The following is a 16,433-nucleotide window of genomic DNA, read 5'->3' on the forward strand; positions in this document are numbered from 1 at the left end:
TCTAATAATTGTTTTATAACTGTAGGCACACCCGTCCCCAACAACAGCAGCGTCCGTCAGACATATCCAGACCACGCTGGATGTTAAATCTCCCCTATCATCCAAATACAAAAATGACATTACAGAGGGTATTGTCAATTTTATTGCTCAGGATGAGGCCCATTGGTGTTGTGGAGGGCCAAGGTTTTAAGAACTTGTTAAAAGTTTTGGAACCTGGATACAGTGCCAGCACGCCAGACAATTACGCATGCACTAATCATGTCATATATGACAGTGACTGCCCATATTATTGATGGAGACTGGAAAGCACAGTCTTGTGCTTGAGACAAAACAAATTGAAGAGGCCCACACAGGAAGAAACATCGCTGTGCATCTATCTGAAGTTGCTGATGCATTTGGAATTACAAAAGAAAAGCGAGTGTCTGTTGTATGTGACAACGCAGCTCATATGGCACTATGTGTGGAAACACTAAAGGAGTCACATGAGTGGTCAGAGATGCAGGGCGTCAGGTGCGCCGGGCACACTTTGCAGCTCTGTATTAATTAGGGGTGGAACGGTTCACTAAATCCACAGTTCGGTTCGTATCACAGTTCTGAGGTTATGGTTTTCGGTTCGGTTCGGTTTACATTGTTGAGGATTTTTCTACTTTTAACACTGGAAATACCAGATGAGCATAAAATACATAGCCTATTTATAGAACATTCAACATATTTAAGAATCAGTTCAGTGTTTCCCCTATTATTATATCAGGTCAAGTCAATTTCATCTCTTTTTAATTTTTATATGGCACCAGATCATAACAGAAGCCATTTAAGAAAACCTTTCCTATAGAACAGGTCTACACCTTGTTGGCAACATGTCATTTCTGTCTGCACTGCTGTCTGCACACAGAGGCCCGATGTGTGTACACACACAGACACATGCGCAGACAAACACACACAGAGACACACACACTGTCGGACAGAGAACGTGTGTTGCTTTGTCCGTTGCTCATTACATGCTAGTTGGATAGCCTGAACTCTATAAGCAAAAACTGGGCTAAAACAGAAGCAGGGACAGCAAAAAATCCCTCAGCATAAACTTATTCAAGATGTGTCCATGCGTTGGAATTCAACAGTTTTAATGTTGGAGCGACTGCTGGAGCGACTACTGGAGCAACGCTGGCCCATTGCCGCAGTGCTATCTGACCCAAACTTTACCAAGAAGAGCGACAGCAGTACACTGGAACATTGTGTGACATTAAAAATGTGCTGAAACCAATGGTAACCCTGACAAGCTGCTGTCTGAAGAGGATAACATGTCCCTCTCTGCAACAGTACCCATGCTGGCAAACTTAAGGAAACGTCACCTGGCCATCACGGATGATGACAACCCCAGTACCAAAATTCGATTCTGTAAGAGGAGATGCTGCTGTGTTTTATCTGTGGGAAGGCACCTCTAGAGGCTCTACAGGCTGCATCTCACAACAGAAAATTGTCTGGAGAATACGGGCATCGATCCCGCTACCTCTCACATGCTAAGCGAGCGCTCTACCATTTGAGCTAATTCCCCTTGTGCATTGTACATCTGTGCGCAGACAACAGCGGTGAATTGTAAATGCACAACCATGCAGACAGAAATGACATGCTGCACTGCAAATAAGATAAATGTCTGTGGTAATACAGATGCTCACTTGCATCAGGCCTTCGTCAATGTTTTGCCCCATGTGGTCTTCAGGAAAAAAAGAAGTCTGGAGACAATTTGTCTTCAGGGTGATGTCTGAAGGCAGTGTAACTCTGAAATGGTGATGTGGTGCACCTAAATTTTGTGCCGATGCACCTAAGAAAAAAAGTTAGGTGCACCAGTGCAACCAGTGTAAAATGTTATTCTAGAGCCCTGGTCCATGTGATTGGGAGGCGTGGTTTCGGGGTGAGCTCTGAGAGAAAGGGGTGTGTGTTTACTTTCGAAATCTGGCTGACTTTTCAAAATCTCCTACCCTACCTTTAAAAAGAAATGAAATTGATTTGACCAAAGGTAATGGTAGCAGAAACACTGAACTGAAATATGGCATCTGCTTTGCAATAGAGCAGCTATAAAGAATGTGTAGGTTGTTGATTAAAACTAAAGTGTCTGGAGAATGCGGGCATCGATCCCGCTACCTCTCGCATGCTAAGCGAGCGCTCTACCATTTGAGCTAATTCCCCTTGACTGTGTCTTGGAGAAAGGAATTGCAGCACCTGCAGTGCTCATACTCCACTCTCTACACTTCTATAATTAGTGTGTGGAGTCATGTTTCTAGTTGTGGAGCTTCTTGTGTGAAGTAAAGCTGGATCCATACTCCACGAGTACTCACGCCTCTCTGCCGGCGTTCCGCCCACAAAATGACGTCATTTTTTTCTCTTAACGCCTGTTCTGCAGCTCTCGCAGAACAGGAGGAAGTACAACGACGATGGACAAGGGACTGGTTGACAGCCCATTTTCTTGCTGTGAGCATGTGACTTGAAGTGAAACTTTCTGGAAATGGATGGAAGCACTGCATTGTATGTGGTAGAAAGATGATGTCTGAGTCCACCTGTTCTGTTAGGGGAAGGTTTTTCCAGCTTAACATAGATGGCTTCTTTGAGTCCTCTTTCAAACCACCTTTCCTCTCTGTCTAGGATGTGGACATTGTTGTCCTCAAAGGAGTGTCCTTTCTCTGGTGGAGGTGAACAGCTGAGTCTTGTCCTGAGGAGGTGGCTCTCCTGTGCTGAGCCATTCTTCTGTGGAATGGTTGTTTAGTTTCTCCAATGTACAGATGGGAGCATTCCTCACTGCACTGGACTGCATATATATTACATTGCTCTCCCTGGGAGTTTTATCCTTCGGGTGAAACACAGGGTATAATCCTTAAGTTAAATTTAATACTTTTTAATACCTTTTTTACTACCTTCAATTTGATTTAAAACCATCACGACATTGAGTTGCAGGTGTTAATCAACAACCTTTTGTAATGTGTACTCTGATTTTGACATAAAAACTCTATACACAACAAAGTAGATTTTGAGACTCACTAATGTAACGGTTTCGCAGGGCTCTAGACTAACTTTTTGCACTGGTTGCACTGGTGCACCTAACTTTTTTTCTTAGGTGCACCAGCACAAATATTAGGTGCACCGCATCACATCCGTATATTTTTGTATGCATCAGTACATTTTGTACATATGAATAGGCTTAATAATCACATATCACTTTAAAATGAATTTGGACCTTGTATAATTAACAAAGGGTTCAATACTGATAAAGTACTGATAGTACTCATTCAAATTATGGACAAACTAGCCAACAAGTCTGCATGTCAGAAATCCATAATGAAGATTCAAAGTTCATACAGCATTCTTCATTTCCCTGTTTGCTTTCTCTCTGTATTTTCTGGCTGTTGCTCCTCACTTATCTATCTGCCCATGTGAATTAAAAATGATTAAAATTATATACACCATTATTTATTTAATAGTTGTGATTGAGATATATATTTTGTTTTCTTCAACACGTTTCTAATGCAGCTACAGTATCTCTTCTCTCATCTTCCTCACCTCTCTTCCTCTCTGCCTCTGTCTCCTCTCTTTCTAAAGCTGAGCTACTTCATTCTGTCTGTTACAGATTTAGCTGCTGTATGCATATATCATACTGGCAGACAATGGTCTGCTATAGCAGGATAATAACAATACTTTTTTAAATGGGCGTTCATCATGTAACCATGTACTATAACTCCTTAAAACCAGCTGACTGCTGTCAGTCAGAGTGACTCAGCCTTCATGGATGAACCACGCAGGTCAGATAACACTGTCCGTCAGACCCGTCATTCAGGTCAAAAGCAAATTAGCAAAACCCGCATAGTAGCAACAAATCCTGCTCCTCCGCTGCATGTTCACCTGAACTGCGGCTTCTGCAGCGAAACGTCTTTAATACCTGTCTGTCTGTGTGCGCGCTGCGCGGTGCAGTGAGAGGGCCGTATGAGTTCAGCACACACGTTTCAAAAAGTCCAGGCTGAAACGAACTTTGTTCTTGTTCCCGATACCTCGGGGAACAGATCTCTCTGTTCTCGTGGAGTATGGAACAAGCTTTAGCGCACAGCATCAGCTCTGCGCAGCATATGTCCGTGTTCTTCTTTTTCTGGATTTCCTGCGGTCTCGGTCTGACTGCAGCAGACACGTTTTCAAAGATACACACACATACCCCAGGGCCCCGCCCTTCACGGTCTCTGATTGGTTTAGACCACGATATGAGGTGTCTGTTGTTGGACCACAGGGAGACTTTTAAGAGTTGCGGAGAATGTATCTCCCTCTAACAACTGGTCGTACCAGTGCGACCTCTGATAATTTTTGGTTGCACCTTTGAGAAATTAGGTCGCATTTGCGACCAAAATGGTCGCACTCTAGAGCCCTGTTTCGGTATTTGTAAATGTGTTTTTGCAATGTAATTTTGTTTTATGATATGTAAAAATGTTTTCCAAAATGTTAATTTGTTTCAAGCTTTGTAAAAGTGTTTTGCGTTTTGTAATTTTGGTTTGCACCTCCCGGCCACTGTAGAAAACCATGGCTTCAGAAACATTAACCGAACCATGGATTTGGTGAACCGTTCCATCCCTAGTAACTGGTCAGCACATTGTGGAAAGGGTGAGAGGGGAAAGTCCAGTATAGTCTTTATTTTGGACAACGAAATTCTGCTTGGGGTTTAGTTGGAAGGAAGCATCTGCTTTGCAGTAGAGCAGCTATAAAGAATGTGTAGGTTGTTGATTAAAACTAAAGTGTCTGGAGAATGCGGGCATCGATCCCGCTACCTCTCGCATGCTAAGCGAGCGCTCTACCATTTGAGCTAATTCCCCTTGACTGTGTCTTGGGGAAAGGAATTGCAGCTCCTGCAGTGCTCATACTCCACTCTCTACTCTTCTATATTTAGTGTGTGGAGTCGTGTTTCTAGTTGTGGAGCTTCTTGTGTGAAGTAAAGCTGGATCCATACTCCATACATTTTTTGGGCGTTACATTGGCAGGGTGGAGGGAGTTCTCTGTTCTCGTGGAGAATGGATCCAGCTTAAGCCTAAAGCTGGATCCATACTCCACGAGAACAAAGAACTTTATTTTTCGTTCCCTGGGTGGCAAGAACAAAAAGTTCATTTCAGCACAGAGTAATCACACTCCCCGAGAAGCGTGTGTGCAGAACTCCTCATACAGCCCTCCGACTGCAGCGCACTTCACACACAAAAGGTTGATAATGCAATTGTCAACAATAGTAAACAATAGCACTAAATGTTTTATAATTACTTGTGATGAGCTGGCTGACTGTGCCAGGTGTGTCTAACGACTGGCTAACGACTATGAGACTACCGGAGGGAGACTGGTTGACAGCCCTTTGATGAGTTTCCAGCCATCACTTGCGTCACGCCTTCGTCAATGTTTTGCCTCATGTGTCTGGAGACACTTTGTCTTCAGGGTCAGGGCTCTAGACTAACTTTTTGCACTGGTTGCACTGGTGCGCCTAATTTTTTTTCTTAGGTGCACCAGCACAAAATTTAGGTGCACCGCATCACACTTAATCCATATATTTTTGTACGCATTAGTACATTTTGTACACAGGCTTAATAATCACATATCATCTTAAAATGAATTTGGACCTTGTATAATGAACACAGTTAAATAAAAAGTAAATGAAAATAAATAAAAATAAATATTTTAATAGTACTCATTCAAATTATGGACAAACTAGCCAACAAGTCTGCCTGTCAGAAATCCATACTGAAGATTCAAAGTTAGTACAGCATTCTTCATTTCCCTGTTTGCTTTCTCTCTGTATTTTCAGGCTGTCGCTCCTCACTTATCTATCTGGCAATGTGAATTAAAAATGATTAAAATTATATACACCATTATTTATTTATTTAATAGTTGTGATTGAGATATATATTTTGTTTTCTTCACATGTTTCTAATGCAGCTACAGTATCTCTTCTCTCAATCTTCTCACCTCTCTTCCTCAGTTTCTCCTGTGTCACCTCTCTTTCTAAAGCTGAGCTCCAGCTGACAGACTTTTCATTCTGTCTGTCACAGTTTTAGCTGTATACAGATATCATACTGGCAGACAATGGTCCACTATAGCAGAATAATACCAATACTTTTTAAATGGGCATACATCATGTACTATAACTCCGTAAAACTAGCTAACTGCTGTCAGTCAGAGTGAATCAGCCTTCATGGATGAATCACACAGGTCAGATAACACTGTCCGTCAGACCTGTTCAGTCTGTTATAATGCTACGAGCAAGTCACACCCCCTCCCCGAACATTACTGGCTCGTTATCGTCACTCATTCAGGTCAACAGCAAATTAGCAAAACCCGCATAGTAGCAACAAATCCTGCTCCTCCGCTACATGTTCACCTAAACTGTGGTTTCTGCTGTTCAGCAGTGAAATGTCTTTAAACCCTGTCTGTCTGCGTCTCTGTGTGTTCGCACGCTGCGCGCTGCAGTGAGAGGACAGTATGAGGAGTTGTACACACACGTTTTAAAAACCGGGCCAAAACTAACTTTGTTCTTGTACTCGTCACCTCGGGTAACAGATTTCTCTGTTCTCGTGGACTATGGAACAAGCTTTAGCACACAGCATCAGCTCTGCACAGCATATGTCCGCTCTCTTCTTCTTCTTCTTCTTCTGGATTTTCGGCAGATGGTCTCTGCTGACTGCAGCAGACAGGTTTTTCAAAGTTACACACACAGGGTCCCGCCCTTCACTGTTTCTGATTGGTTTAGACCACGATATGAGCCTGATGTATGTCTGTTGTTGGACCACAGGGAGACTTTTAAAAGTCGCGGAGAATGTCTCTCCCTATAACAGCTGGTTGCACTGGTGCGACCTTTGATATTTTTTGGTTGCACCATTGAGAAAACCCCCTTATGAGGCAAACAAAATCAAGGACCGTGACGTCGCCCGGTATGGCGCAGCCGGGGGGGGGAATGCGAGCGCCTGGTGGCCGGGCCTTTCCCCACGGGGCCCGGCCGGGCTTAGCCCGAAGGAGCGACGTGGGGCCGACCTCCCATGGGCCCACCACCGGTGGGAGGAACCGTAAGGGGCCGGTGCAGAGTGGATTGGGTGGCAGTCGAAGGCGGGGGCCTCGGCGACCTGATCACCGGACACAGAAACTGGCTCTGGGGACATGGAATGTCACCTCGCTGGGGGGGAAGGAGCCTGAGCTTGTGCGGGAGGCCGAGCGGTACCGACTAGATATAGTCGGGCTCGCCTCCACGCACAGCTTGGGTTCTGGAACTCAACTCCTTGAGAGGGGTTGGACTCTCTTCTATTCTGGAGTTGCCCATGGTGAGAGGCGGCGGGCTGGTGTGGGCTTGCTTATAGCCCCACAGCTTAGCTGCCATGTGTTGGAGTTTTCCCCAGTATGTGAGAGGGTCGCCTCCCTGCGCCTCCGGGTTGGGGAGAGGTCTCTCACTGTGGTTTCGGCGTATGCGCCGAACAGCAGTGTAGAGTACTTGACCTTCTTACAGTCTCTGGGAGGGGTGCTGGATGGCACCCCAACCGGGGACTCTGTCATCTTGCTGGGAGACTTCAACGCCCACGTGGGCAGTGACAGTAACACCTGGAGAGGCGTGATTGGGAGGAACGGCCTCCCCGATCTGAACCCGAGTGGTGTTTTGTTATTGGACTTCTGTGCTGGGCATGGTTTGTCCATAACGAACACCATGTTCGAGCACAAGGTTGTCCATCGGTGCACCTGGCACCAGGACACCCTAGGCCGGAGGTCGATGATCGATTTTGTAATCGTGTCAGCCGACCTTCGACCTTGTGTTTTGGACACTCGGGTGAAGAGAGGGGCTGAGCTGTCAACTGATCACTACCTGGTGGTGAGTTGGATCCGTTGGCGGGGGAAGAGGCTGGACGGGCCCGGCAGGCCCAAACGTACTGTGCGGGTCTGCTGGGAGCGTTTGGCCGAACCCTCCGCTAGGGAGATCTTCAACTCCCACCTCCGGGAGAGCTTCACCCAGATTCCGAGGGAGGCTGGAGACATTGAGTCGGAGTGGACTATGTTTTCCACCTCCATTGTCGATGCAGCAGTCCGAAGCTGCGGCCGCAAGGCCTCTGGTGCCTGTCGTGGCGGCAATCCCCGGACCCGGTGGTGGACACCGGAGGTCAGGGATGCCGTCAAGCTGAAGAAGGAGTCCTATCGGGCCTGGTTGGCTTGTGGGACTCCTGAAGCAGCTGATAGGTATCGGCAGGCCAAGCGTGCTGCAGCGAGGGCAGTTGTAGAGGCAAAAACTCGGGCCTGGGAGGAGTTCGGGGAGGCCATGGAGGAGGACTATCGGTCAGCCTCAAAGAGATTCTGGCAAACCGTCCGGCGCCTCAGGAGGGGGAAGCAGTACTCTGCCAACACTGTATTCAGTGGAGGTGGGGAGCTGTTGACCTCGACTGAGGGCGTGGTTGGACGGTGGAAAGAGTACTTTGAGGGCCTCCTCAATCCCACCAACACGCCTTCCATTATGGAAGCGGAGGCTGATGACTCAGTGGTGGACTCGTTCATCACCTGTGCTGAAGTTGCCGAGGTAGTCAAAAAGCTCCCCGGCGGCAAGGCACCGGGGGTGGATGAGATTCGCCCTGGGTACCTTAAGTCTCTGGATGTTGTGGGGCTGTCTTGGTTGACACGCCTCTGCAACATCGCGTGGCAATCGGGGGCAGTGCCGCTGGACTGGCAGACCGGGGTGGTGGTCCCTCTTTTTAAAAAGGGGGACCGGAGGGTGTGCTCCAACTACAGGGGGATCACACTCCTCAGCCTCCCTGGGAAAGTCTACGCCAGGGTACTGGAGAGGAGAATTAGGCCTATAGTCGAACCTCGGATTAAGGAGGAGCAATGTGGTTTTCGTCCTGGCCGCGGAACACTGGACCAGCTCTATACCCTCCGCAGGGTGCTGGAGGGTTCATGGGAGTTCGCCCAACCAGTCCACATGTGTTTTGTGGACTTGGAGAAGGCGTTCGACCGTGTCCCTCGCGGCATCTTGTGGGAGGTGCTCTGGGAGTATGGGGTCCGTGGCCCTCTGTTGAGGGCCGTTAGGTCCCTGTATGGCCGGAGCAGGAGTTTGGTTCGTATTGCCGGCAGTAAGTCAGACCTGTTCCCAGTGCATGTTGGACTCCGGCAGGGCTGCCCTTTGTCACCGGTTCTGTTCATAATTTTTATGGACAGAATTTCTAGGCGCAGCGAGGGACCGGAGGGGATCTGGTTCGGGAACCATAGGATTTCATCTCTGCTTTTTGCAGATGATGTTGTCCTGTTGGCTTCATCGAGCCGGGACCTCCAGTGTGCACTGGGACGGTTTGCAGCCGAGTGTGAAGCGGCTGGGATGAGAATCAGCACCTCCAAGTCTGAGGCCATGGTTCTCGACCGGAAAAAGGTAGTCTGTCCTCTCTGGGTAGGAGGAGAGCTCCTGCCCCAAGTGGAGGAGTTTGTGTATCTCGGGGTCTCGTTCACGAGTGAGGGGAAAATGGAGCGGGAGATTGACAGACGGATCGGTGCAGCTTCCGCAGTAATGCGGTCGCTGTACCGGTCTGTTGTGGTGAAGAAGGAGCTGAGCCGGAAGGCGAGGCTCTCGATTTACCGGTCAATCTACGTTCCTACCCTCACCTATGGTCATGAGCTTTGGGTAGTGACCGAAAGAATGAGATCGCGAATACAGGCGGCCGAAATGAGTTTCCTTCGAAGGGTGGCTGGGCGCTCCCTTAGAGATAGGGTGAGAAGCTCAGTCACCCGAGAGGAGCTCGGAGTAGAGCCGCTGCTCCTCCACATCGAGAGGAGCCAGCTGAGGTGGCTCGGGCATCTGGTTCGGATGCCTCCTGGACGCCTCCCTGGGGAGGTGTTCCGGGCATGTCCCACTGGGAGGAGGCCCCGGGGAAGACCCAGGACGCGGTGGAGAGACTATGTCTCTCGGCTGGCCTGGGAACGCCTCGGGATTCCCCCAGAGGAGCTGGAGGAAGTGTCTGGTGAGAGGGAAGTTTGGGTGTCCCTGCTTAGACTGCTGCCCCCGCGACCCGGCCCCGGATAAGCGGTAGAAGATGGATGGATGGATGGACCATTGAGAAATTAAGTCACATGTGCTCCCAAATTGGTCCCACTCTAGAGCCCTGAGGGTGATGTCTGTCTTCAGGGTGAAAGCAGTGTAACTCTGAAATGGTGATGCGGTGCACCTAAATTTTGTGCCGGTGCACCTAAGAAAAAAGTTAGGTGCACCAGTGCAACCAGTGTAAAAAGTTATTCTAGAGCCCTGGTCCATGTGATTGGGAGGCGTGGCTTCGGGGTGAGCTCTGAGAGAAAGGGGTGTGTGTTTACTTTTGAAATCTTAGACATCTTAGAGCAGCTATAAAGAATGTGTAGGTTGTTGATTAAAACTAAAGTGTCTGGAGAATGCGGGCATCGATCCCGCTACCTCTCGCATGCTAAGCGAGCGCTCTACCATTTGAGCTAATTCCCCTTGACTGTGTCTTGGGGAAAGGAATTGCATCTCCTGCAGTGCTCATACTCCACTCTCCACACTTCTATAGTTAGTGTGTGGAGTCGTGTTTCTAGTTGTGGAGCTTCTTGTGTGAAGTAAAGCTGGATCCATACTCCACGAGAACAGAGAACTCGCTCCTCTCTGCAGGGAGGGGGGAGGGAGTTCTCTGTTCTCGTGGAGAATGGATCCAGCTTAAGCCTAAAGCTGGATCCATACTCCACGAGAACAAAGAACTTTATTTTTCGTTCCCTGGGTGGCAAGAACAAACAGTTCATTTCGGCACAGAGTAATCACACTCCCCGAGAAGAGTGTGTGCAGAACTCCTCATACAGCCCTCCCACTGCAGTGCACTTCACACACAAAAGATTGACAATGCAATTGTCAACAATAGTAAACAATAGCACTAAATGTTTTCATAATTACTTGTGATGAGCTGGCTGACTGTGCCAGGTGTGTCTAACGACTGGCTAACGACTATGAGACTACCGGAGGGGGACTGGTTGACAGTGATGCGGTGCACCTAAATTTTGTGCCGGTGCACCTAAGAAAAAAGTTAGGTGCACCAGTGCAACCAGTGTAAAAAGTTATTCTAGAGCCCTGGTCCATGTGATTGGGAGGCGTGGCTTCGGGGTGAGCTCTGAGAGAAAGGGGTGTCCCATCGATCCCGTTACCTCTCGCATGCTAAGCGAGCGCTCTACCATTTGAGCTAATTCCCCTTGACTGTGTCTTGGGGAAAGGAATTGCATCTCCTGCAGTGCTCATACTCCACTCTCTACACTTCTATAATTAGTGTGGAGAGTCGTGTTTCTAGTTGTGGAGCTTCTTGTGTGAAGTAAAGCTGGATCCATACTCCACGAGAACAGAGAACTCGCTCCTCTCTGCCGGCGTTTCGCCCACAAAATGACGTCATTTTTTGGGCGTTACGTTGGCAGGGGGGAGGGAGTTCTCTGTTCTCGTGGAGAATGGATCCAGCTTAAGCCTAAAGCTGGATCCATCCTCCACGAGAACAAAGAACTTTATTTTTCGTTCCCTGGGTGGCAAGAACAAAAAGTTCATTTCGGCACAGAATAATCACACTCCCCGAGAAGCGTGTGTGCAGAACTCCTCATACGGCCCTCCCACTGCAGCGCACTTCACGCACAAAAGGTTGATAATGCAATTGTCAACAATAGCAAACAATAGCACTAAATGTTTTTATAATTACTTGTGATGAGTTGGCTGACTGTGCCAGGTGTGTCTAACGACTGGCTAACGACTATGAGACTACCGGAGGGGGACTGGTTGACAGCCCTTTGATGAGTTTCCAGCCATCACTTGCATCAGGCCTTCATCAATGTTTTGCCTCATGTGGTCTTCCGGAAAAAAAGAAGTCTGGAGACACTTTGTCTTCAGGGTCAGGGCTCTAGACTAACTTGTTGCACTGGTGCGCCTAATTTTTTTTCTTAGGTGCACCAGCACAAAATTTAGGTGCACCGCATCACACTTAATCCATACATTTTTGTACGCATTAGTACATTTTGTACATATGAATGGGCTTAATAGGTCAGATAACACTATCCGTCAGACCTGTTCAGTCTGTTATAATGCTACGAGCAAGTCACGCCCCCTCCCTGAACATTACTGGCTCGTTATCGTCACTCATTCAGGTCAACAGCAAATTAGCAAAACCCGCATAGTAGCAACAAATCCTGCTCCTCCGCTACATGTTCACCTAAACTGAACAACTTTTTACACTGGTTGCACTGGTGCACCTAACTTTTTTCTTAGGTGCACCGGCACAAAATCCGCGCTCTTCTTCTTCTTCTTCTGGATTTTCGGCAGATGGTCTCTGCTGACTGCAGGTTTTCAAAGTTACACACCCGGGGTCCTGCCCTTCACTGTTTCTGATTGGTTTAGACCACGATATAAGCCTGATGTATGTCTGTTGTTGGACCACAGGGAGACTTTTAAAAGTCGCAGAGAATGTCTCTCCCTATAACAGCTGGTTGCACTGGTGCGACCTTTGATATTTTTTGGTTGCACCATTGAGAAATTAGGTCACATGTGCTCCCAAATTGGTCGCACTCTAGAGCCCTGAGAGTGATGTCTGTCTTCAGGGTGAAAGCAGTGCAACTCTGAAATGGTGATGCGGTGCACCTAAATTTTGTGCCGGTGCACCTAAGAAAAAAGTTAGGTGCACCAGTGCAACCAGTGCAAAAAGTTTTTCTAGAGCCCTGGTCCATGTGATTGGGAGGCGTGGCTTCGGGGTGAGCTCTGAGAGAAAGGGGTGTGTGTTTACTTTTGAAATCTTAGACATCTTAGAGCAGCTATAAAGAATGTGTAGGTTGTTGATTAAAACTAAAGTGTCTGGAGAATGCGGGCATCGATCCCGCTACCTCTCGCATGCTAAGCGAGCGCTCTACCATTTGAGCTAATTCCCCTTGACTGTGTCTAGGAGAAAGGAATTGCAGCTCCTGCAGTGCTCATACTCCACTCTCTACACTTCTATAATTAGTGTGTGGAGCAAGCGGCAACCTTCGGGGCTCAAAGTGGAAGCCCATGCAGAAGTGTCAAAACTTGTAATTCACGCTGCAACAGCTGGGGGTTGGCTCCAAAAGCGAGTCATTTCCCATAGACTCCCATGTTAAAATGGCCGATTTCACAGCAGAAAAGAACATGTTTACGGCCTGGTACAAAAAATCGCTGTGGTCTCAGATGATAGGTTCTCTTCTAGTGTCAATTGTAGGGGGGGTGAATTTTTTTACAACTCACTCGTTTCAATTGTATTCGGACTTAAAATTACGCCTAATTATGGGCGTTGCCGCTTGAGTGACAGACAGTTGACGTATCACAGCGTGAGTTTCCTGCTTCCACGATCGCCCGCCCCCCTAAACCCCGCTCGTGCCCCCCCTCTTTGTCCATATTCGGAGTTTTAGTTGACGTGACGCTGCCAACATGGCGGCGGTCATCAACGTCCCGGAACCTCCCACTGAGACTCAAAACGGCTCTTCAGAAACAAACGGGTGACGTCACGGAGGCTCTGTCCATACTTTTTACTGTCAATGGTGTGGAGTCGTGTTTCTAGTTGTGGAGCTTCTTGTGTGAAGTAAAGCTGGATCCATACTCCACGAGAACAGAGAACTCGCTCCTCTCTGCCGGCGTTCTGCCCACAAAATGACGTCCTTTTTTAGGCGTTACGTCGGCAAGGGGGAGGGAGTTCTCTGTTCTCGTGGAGAATGGATCCAGCTTAAGCCTAAAGCTGGATCCATACTCCACGAGAACAAAGAACTTTATTTTTCGTTCCCTGGGTGGCAAGAACAAAAAGTTCATTTCGGCACAGAGTAATCACACTCCCCGAGAAGAGTGTGTGCAGAACTCCTCATACGGCCCTCCCACTGCAGCGCACTTCACGCACAAAAGGTTGACAATGCAATTGTCAACAATAGTAAACAATAGCACTAAATGTTTTATAATTACTTGTGATGAGCTGGCTGACTGTGCCAGGTGTGTCTAACGACTGGCTAACGACTATGAGACTACCGGAGGGGGACTGGTTGACAGCCCTTTGATGAGTTTCCAGCCATCACTTGCGTCACGCCTTCGTCAATGTTTTGCCTCATGTGTCTGGAGACACTTTGTCTTCAGGGTCAGGGCTCTAGACTAACTTTTTGCACTGGTTGCACTGGTGCGCCTAATTTTTTTTCTTAGGTGCACCAGCACAAAATTTAGGTGCACCGCATCACACTTAATCCATATATTTTTGTACGCATTAGTACATTTTGTACACAGGCTTAATAATCACATATCATCTTAAAATGAATTTGGACCTTGTATAATGAACACAGTTAAATAAAAAGTAAATGAAAATAAATAAAAATAAATATTTTAATAGTACTCATTCAAATTATGGACAAACTAGCCAACAAGTCTGCCTGTCAGAAATCCATACTGAAGATTCAAAGTTAGTACAGCATTCTTCATTTCCCTGTTTGCTTTCTCTCTGTATTTTCAGGCTGTCGCTCCTCACTTATCTATCTGGCAATGTGAATTAAAAATGATTAAAATTATATACACCATTATTTATTTAATAGTTGTGATTGAGATATATATTTTGTTTTCTTCACATGTTTCTAATGCAGCTACAGTATCTCTTCTCTCAATCTTCTCACCTCTCTTCCTCAGTTTCTCCTGTGTCACCTCTCTTTCTAAAGCTGAGCTCCAGCTGACAGACTTTTCATTCTGTCTGTCACAGTTTTAGCTGTATACAGATATCATACTGGCAGACAATGGTCCACTATAGCAGAATAATACCAATACTTTTTAAATGGGCATACATCATGTACTATAACTCCGTAAAACTAGCTAACTGCTGTCAGTCAGAGTGAATCAGCCTTCATGGATGAATCACACAGGTCAGATAACACTGTCCGTCAGACCTGTTCAGTCTGTTATAATGCTACGAGCAAGTCACACCCCCTCCCCGAACATTACTGGCTCGTTATCGTCACTCATTCAGGTCAACAGCAAATTAGCAAAACCCGCATAGTAGCAACAAATCCTGCTCCTCCGCTACATGTTCACCTAAACTGTGGTTTCTGCTGTTCAGCAGTGAAATGTCTTTAAGCCCTGTCTGTCTGCGTCTCTGTGTGTTCGCACGCTGCGCGCTGCAGTGAGAGGACAGTATGAGGAGTTGTACACACACGTTTTAAAAACCGGGCCAAAACTAACTTTGTTCTTGTACTCGTCACCTCGGGTAACAGATTTCTCTGTTTTCGTGGACTATGGAACAAGCTTTAGCACACAGCATCAGCTCTGCGCAGCATATGTCCGCTCTCTTCTTCTTCTTCTTCTTCTGGATTTTCGGCAGATGGTCTCTGCTGACTGCAGCAGACAGGTTTTTCAAAGTTACACACACGGGGTCCCGCCCTTCACTGTTTCTGATTGGTTTAGACCACGATATGAGCCTGATGTATGTCTGTTGTTGGACCACAGGGAGACTTTTAAAAGTCGTGGAGAATGTCTCTCCCTATAACAGCTGGTTGCACTGGTGCGACCTTTGATATTTTTTGGTTGCACCATTGAGAAATTAAGTCACATGTGCTCCCAAATTGGTCCCACTCTAGAGCCCTGAGGGTGATGTCTGTCTTCAGGGTGAAAGCAGTGTAACTCTGAAATGGTGATGCGGTGCACCTACATTTTGTGCCGGTGCACCTAAGAAAAAAGTTAGGTGCACCAGTGCAACCAGTGTAAAAAGTTATTCTAGAGCCCTGGTCCATGTGATTGGGAGGCGTGGCTTCGGGGTGAGCTCTGAGAGAAAGGGGTGTGTGTTTACTTTTGAAATCTTAGACATCTTAGAGCAGCTATAAAGAATGTGTAGGTTGTTGATTAAAACTAAAGTGTCTGGAGAATGCGGGCATCGATCCCGCTACCTCTCGCATGCTAAGCGAGCGCTCTACCATTTGAGCTAATTCCCCTTGACTGTGTCTTGGGGAAAGGAATTGCATCTCCTGCAGTGCTCATACTCCACTCTCTACACTTCTATAATTAGTGTGTGGAGTCGTGTTTCTAGTTGTGGAGCTTCTTGTGTGAAGTAAAGCTGGATCCATACTCCACGAGAACAGAGAACTCGCTCCTCTCTGCCGGCGTTCCGCCCACAAAATGACGTCCTTTTTTAGGCGTTACGTCGGCAAGGGGGAGGGAGTTCTCTGTTCTCGTGGAGAATGGATCCAGCTTAAGCCTAAAGCTGGATCCATACTCCACGAGAACAAAGAACTTTATTTTTCGTTCCCTGGGTGGCAAGAACAAAAAGTTCATTTCGGCACAGAGTAATCACACTCCCCGAGAAGAGTGTGTGCAGAACTCCTCATACGGCCCTCCCACTGCAGCGCACTTCACGCACAAAAGGTTGACAATGCAATTGTCAACAATAGTAAACAATAGCACTAAATGTTTTTATAATTAC

The 16,433-nt window shown here is 47.2% G+C and overlaps 5 non-coding genes across 5 annotated transcripts; all 5 read right to left on the minus strand.

Annotated features, from left to right (window-relative positions):
• Nucleotides 1–2,111: 2,111 nt before the first annotated feature.
• On the minus strand, nt 2,112–2,184 carry trnaa-agc (transfer RNA alanine (anticodon AGC)). The gene has a single exon. It is a non-coding gene; the product is annotated as a tRNA-Ala (tRNA).
• Nucleotides 2,185–4,768: 2,584 nt separating this feature from the next.
• trnaa-agc (transfer RNA alanine (anticodon AGC)) lies at nt 4,769–4,841 on the minus strand. Its single transcript has one exon. It is a non-coding gene; the product is annotated as a tRNA-Ala (tRNA).
• A 5,557-nt stretch (nt 4,842–10,398) lies between these two features.
• trnaa-agc (transfer RNA alanine (anticodon AGC)) lies at nt 10,399–10,471 on the minus strand. Its single transcript has one exon. It is a non-coding gene; the product is annotated as a tRNA-Ala (tRNA).
• A 2,368-nt stretch (nt 10,472–12,839) lies between these two features.
• Nucleotides 12,840–12,912, minus strand: trnaa-agc (transfer RNA alanine (anticodon AGC)). Its single transcript has one exon. It is a non-coding gene; the product is annotated as a tRNA-Ala (tRNA).
• A 2,960-nt stretch (nt 12,913–15,872) lies between these two features.
• On the minus strand, nt 15,873–15,945 carry trnaa-agc (transfer RNA alanine (anticodon AGC)). The gene has a single exon. It is a non-coding gene; the product is annotated as a tRNA-Ala (tRNA).
• Between the last annotated feature and the right edge of the window lie 488 nt (nt 15,946–16,433).

Source organism: Parambassis ranga, chromosome 1 (assembly GCF_900634625.1).
Source record: "Parambassis ranga chromosome 1, fParRan2.1, whole genome shotgun sequence".
In the NCBI taxonomy this organism is placed as follows: Eukaryota; Metazoa; Chordata; class Actinopteri; family Ambassidae; genus Parambassis; species Parambassis ranga.